General features: G+C 32.8%; 1 protein-coding gene across 10 annotated transcripts in view; it reads right to left on the bottom strand.

Moving 5' to 3' along the window:
• LOC128869167 (host cell factor-like) overlaps nucleotides 1-596 on the bottom strand; it is a 136261-nt gene extending 135665 nt beyond the window's left edge. For 4 of the 10 annotated variants that reach the window (XM_054111668.1, XM_054111672.1, XM_054111667.1 and 1 more), the window contains exon 1: nucleotides 230-595. The gene's annotated coding sequence lies outside the window, so the exon portion shown is untranslated. Of the gene's footprint in view, nucleotides 1-229 lie in introns of all 10 variants that reach the window. The other 6 variants (XM_054111673.1, XM_054111670.1, XM_054111674.1 and 3 more) reach the window with 6 other exon arrangements.
• Between the last annotated feature and the right edge of the window lie 5404 nt (nucleotides 597-6000).

The raw sequence follows: 6000 nt of genomic DNA on the forward strand, positions 1-6000 counted from the left end.
TATGTTATATATCTAAAAAGCTTGCATTTTCCGTATGATCCTGGGGATAGCTATTTTAATGGCCATATGTTTATTTATATATATACATAGATTTATATACAAATGGTCTTATATATATATATAATACATAAACATAAACATATATTTCTATATATGTAAATACATTTTATAAATTCATAATTCAGATTATATATTTTACTGGCACAAATAGCCACAACAAACTACATACCCGAAAACAGTCAATAGTTCAAAGAATTCTATTGCAATCGCATGTTCGTGGCCGCCCAATTCATGTTTGAATTCACTTCACACAAATATCCAAGTTTTATAATAGTTGGCTTAAATCCTTAGACGAAGCACATATTTCACTCTCTATATTATTCTATATATACATATATAATATTATCACACCTCTTAAAATCTAATGCAACATTAGGAAATATTTTTGAATATAGAATACATACAACCACTCCAAAATTAAATTTACCATAGACCCTGATAAAAACCGGACTGTCTGCAAACGATCTAAGCTTGTTAAATATCGTCGAAAAGGCGGAACAAAGATGGCAGCTACAATAAGCGAGTAACGAGTGAATTGGCGTGCTCTATATCTTAGGGATTACCAACGCAAAATTGAGCATACGCATGGCATTGCCACGTAAATAAAAATTAAAGATTTAGTAACAACATACAGAAAGATCAAGTGATGGATTTCCTTTATCGTCTAAAATGTTTGCTTATGATGTCAAAGTAGGTGGACTTAATTAAAAATTTCTACACACAGCTTTTTCATTTATAAATCAATTATAAATTATCAATAACAATTAATTAAAACATATGGGTTGGGTTTAGAAAAATGTGGCATGGGAAATTTTAGGCAAAGTATTTTTTATGGAAATAATAGTTTGGTAATTATTTTCCCTTAAAGTGTCCTCGGGAACTTTACTATAGTTTAGCACATTATAATATATATTTTTCTACATTTCATTAAAAATTTACAAAATATACACTCATTCGCGTGTTTTTACTTATTTTTACGTTTGTATTCCAAATATTTCAATGAAAATTAAATGCAAAAATTTTACAAATTTGCAAAAACCCTTTTAGTCGACGGCCCTGTAAAATTCAAATTGATTATTTATATTTCGGAAAGTGTTTTCAGTTCTAAACTAAAGCATAAAATACTGCAGATTTACATCCAACAAACAGTGAACGTCTCTGCATACGAACTTCTGTCTTATTTCAGGTGCCTAGGTGCCTCACCAAATTCTCGTTAAATTATAAAACGTTCACATATAAGTAGATGATCTACTTTTTGGTTCTTAACTCCCAATCCGTAATAAAAAGGCCAGATTTCCCATTCAAAATTTCTCTCCCAAAATCTGAGATAGTTTTTGAAATACAACGCTGTGTTATTGATAATTATTATTACGAACGTGAGGAGAAACATCAAAATAAAAACTAAATGAAAGAACTCTTATAACATTTTTGTTATATATTATTAATTATGGATTCATTTTACCGAAAAAAGCGTATGTCCATAAACGTTTTTTCCTCTTATTACTTATTATAAAATATAATATCCAATTTCGAATGCGTATCCTGCCATAATTTTGAAACCTCGGTAAACGTCGTTAACGGAGTTCCTCCAACTATTTATTATTAGTAGACGATTGCGCTATTAAATTAGCTATTACTTCTCCTTTCTTCATATCGTTGACCGTCACAGTGAAATATTCCACCTAAATAATTTTTACGAAGAAAAACTTTTCAGAACAGTACTGACAGCTGATTGTCAATTTTGAAGGTAATCTGCCGTATGTGAACGGGTAGATTAATTGGTAGTTAATGCATATGTGAGCGTACTTTTACACATCTTCAACAATAAATTACTTAAACTTAAAGCCTGCGGAGGGTGCGGTTTTTAGTTTTCTGATGGGTGTAACCCCTCTATCCCCCCGTAACAATCTTTATTTCAAAGCGTTTTACATTATACTACAGATTTCCCCACAACTTAACATTTAATATTATTATTGTATTTTATTGCAAACGTTTGGATATACCCTATTACACAAGCTTCTTCTACTTAACACAAACGCTGAAGAAAGTAAGATTCACTTATAAACATAATTTATTGATTGAAACTTTTTTAATAAAACTTTTTACTAAGTAAATCTGTTCAGTTTATTAATTGTATCGAAAATGTACTAAATGTTTGTAATACCGTGAATGAGCAAAACGAATTAATGGGAACAATGGAACTTTTGTGCTCGTTGCAGCAACATACTTGACGGATATGCCGTAAAAAACGTACCGTGGTGCCACAATGAATGTATTGCCACAAATAAACAAAAAAGCAGCAGATGTTCTTGTCGTCAAACTAAATATTTCGTGGTGTGTAAACAGGTTTTAGTTGGTTTTGAAATATATTATAAAATTAATTCTTATTAAAGCGAAAGAGGGTTTTAACAGAATTTATAGTAGTCGTAAACGGTGGGAGCGACCAAAACTTCAGGAGGGGGGCGCTATTTCATTTTGCAGTATAACTTGGATAAGACTAGCCTTTCCTCTACTCTTTCAAGCTTTTATCGAAAAATTAAGGGTGCATTAGAATTGTACTCAACTCATTTAAACTCCAATTAATTTTCTGCAAAAACACGACGGCCCGTATGTGGTGCCTTCGACTCAAATACATATAATCTATGTTGCTGTCAGTCGAATTCGTTGCCGCAACTGTCGGAAAGGACCCATTGAGAGGGGCTATATCATTGGAACGATATTAAAAGTACGTTCACATATGCAATAATTACCAATAAATCCATAAAATTAATCGACCCGTTCACATATGGCAGATTACCTTCAAAATTGACAATCAACTGTCCATACTGCTGTGAAAAGTTTTTCTTCATAGAAATTATTTTGGTGGAATATTTCGGTGTTTTTGGTTTGTTTAATTATTATTAATGACAACTAATTTAGAAGGAGAAGGATTATCTAATTTAATTGCGCAATTGGCTGCTTATAATAAACAGTTGGAGGAAATCCGTAAAAGACGTTTACTGAGGTTTAAAAAAATTATAGCAGCAATACATATGCGAAATTCGATATTACATATTATAATAAGTAATAGGTGGACAAAGCGTTTATGGAAATGCGTTTTTTTCTGTTATATGAATGCATAGTTAATAATACCTTTCTTTGCCGCAACTCACTTTATTTAGTTTTTAATTTGACGTTTTTCGTTATACGCGTAAGAATAATGATTTATTACATAAAAAACATAGCGTTGTATGTCAAAAAGTATAGTTATTATCTAGGATTATTTTATAATCTAAGATTTTGTTAGATAAATTTTGTATGGGAAATCTCGCGTTTTAATTACGGAGTTAAGCACGAAAAAGTAGATAATCTACTTATATGTGAACGTATTATAAGGAATTAATAAAACGAAACAAGAGAAAACTCAGTCAATTATAATGGAAAAATGTTTGTGGTACTATAAAATTAAATATAAAAAAATTAAAATTAATAATAAAAAACGTAATTAAAGCGACAGGGAATATCAGTACAGTAGATGGCTAAACTTTCCATTACTACCACGAGATATTCGTTATAATGGTGTGACCAATAGAAAGAGCAAGGTCACACCATTATAACGATGAAAGTTCTAACCTCCTAGGGTCCCTATAGAACCCCCATGAAAATATTAAAAATTAGGTTTTTTACGACCGTATTTGCGTCTTGTACTGAAATATTGTTGAAGAGAAATGTATAAAGCAATCGGTAACCCAGCAAGCATATAACTTAGATTTTATAATTCAAACTATTTATGAAAATATTGTGTTATCGTAAAATTTATAAGTGACCCTGGCGAATAATTTATTATTTTTATAAAAATTTTATTTTGTAATTTGTTTTTTGTAACATGTATACATATGTATGTATATGCACATTTTCAAAGCTCAATGTACAAATATATATTATAGGGAATTACGTTGCTTCATCAAATAATGACACTCTATTTTTGTTGTTTTAAATATTTAATTTTTATTTAGTTCTCTACTGTAGGATAGCACGTTGCTTCGTATACGCTATAAAACGGAATGAAAGAAAAATAACCGAATATCTTCAAATTCAATAGATAGGTTTCATATATAAAAAAAACAGAACAAAAGATAAAGTTTTAAAGTTTCTTCTCTTTTTAATCATTGTATTTTTGCTTCAGTTCGTTAACCCCACAGTGTTGCTTATTAATGTAGTTTAAGAGAAATAAAAAAAAGAATTAATTCAACACACCTCCTCAAAAATACATTGATTATTACAATAGGTAAAGTTTAAAATAAAAATAAAAAAAAATATAGTAATTGAAGCAAGTCTTAGATTCTAGGGAGTTACAATATCATGGTCTAAAATTTGTTGCGAGGATTGGGAAAAACCCAGAAAAAACCCAATCAGACCATTTACTTATTTCAAATATAATTTTAATCTTCGCTTTTGTCAGCAAGTCCCATCTGGCTTCTCAAGTCTGAAAAACGTGCAGCCGGTAATGGTTTGGTCAATGTATCAGCGTGTTATTTGTCTGTAGGCATATACTCAATCGTAATTAGTTTATTTTCAATTTGTTCCCTTGAAAAATGATATTTAATATCAATATGCTTTGATCTTTTTGTGACATGAGGGATTATTTGCTATGCTTATTAATCCCTGATTGTCTTCGAATATTTTAAATGCTTTGTCTAATTCGATTTTCATACTTTTCAGTAAAGACCTCAACCATAGGGCTTCTCTAACTGCCTCAAACAGTGCCATATACTCAGCTTCAGTAGATGAAGCTGCAACTGACGTTTGTTTCTTTGTATTCCAGCAAATTAGAGAGGAGTCGAACATCTTAAACAAATAACCAGTTGTGCTTCTCCTGTCGCTCTCACTTCCATCCCAATCAGAATCAACATAACCAATAAACATGTCTTTGTAATTTAAATTCTTAACATATATAAGTTTTAAATCTACAGTACCTTTAAGGTATCTTAGAACCCTTTTGAGGCACTGCCATAATTCTTTATTTTGTGTATTGCTATATTTTTTTTTTTTTGTTTTTATTGGGTGAGGTAGGGTTCAAAATGCCTTCGCACTTACAGCGACCGTCGTCTACTGCGTCGTGTGGTGTGGCCACTAAAACAGTCCCTCCTCCTCTCCTGGGGAGTTTCCCCTCCCGGAACTGCTTTGTGCATTACTTCGGGATGGCCCAGAACGGTGTCCATGAAAAGGACCAATTCTATTCACCCACGTCTGGGTCCACCATATTTGTAGCCAGCATTCATGCTACAGGCTCGTCTTCTTGTGTCTCTATCTGCGGGGCTTCATGTTGTCGGCTTATCTTGTAGTCAGGTATATTGGCGTCTCTGTCCATGTCAAGTTTTTGGGCACGTAGGACTCGCTCTATATTCGTGCGAATAATTTGCCAATTTTCTGCGCTTTCTATCATTTTATCAGTGATGTTGTCAGCTCTTAAGGGGCCTAGTCTGCCTTCGACAGCTTTGCGATCTAGTTTCCATCTCTCACATTTGAAGAAAGTGTGATCTGCGTCGTCAATAAGTGCATCTCCGTAGATGCATTTAGTGGTTTCTGACTTGCCTATTCTGTTAAGGTATTTGTAAAAGTATCCATGTCCAGATAGCATCTGTGTAGTATAATAGTTTACCTCGCCGAACTGTCTGTTATACCATTTGTCTAGATTTGGTATAAGTCTCTTCGTACATCGGCCTTTCGTCTCTGACTCCCAATGCTCTTGCCATATTTGCAGTGTATGTGCTCTACTTTGCTGCTTTGCGTTCGTTTTGTTGCGGGCGCGTGTGTGGTCTCCTATGGCGTTTGTCTCGCTCTTTTTAAAGTTCCATAGTTCTTTTCGCTCTCTCACTAGCAGATCTATAGGTATCGTGCCGCTAATAATGAGTACTGCTGCTTCTGATACCGTGCGATAAGCTGAAGCAACGCGGAGGG

The sequence above is a fragment of the Anastrepha ludens genome, chromosome X (assembly GCF_028408465.1).
Source record: "Anastrepha ludens isolate Willacy chromosome X, idAnaLude1.1, whole genome shotgun sequence".
Lineage (NCBI taxonomy): Eukaryota > Metazoa > Arthropoda > Insecta > Diptera > Tephritidae > Anastrepha > Anastrepha ludens.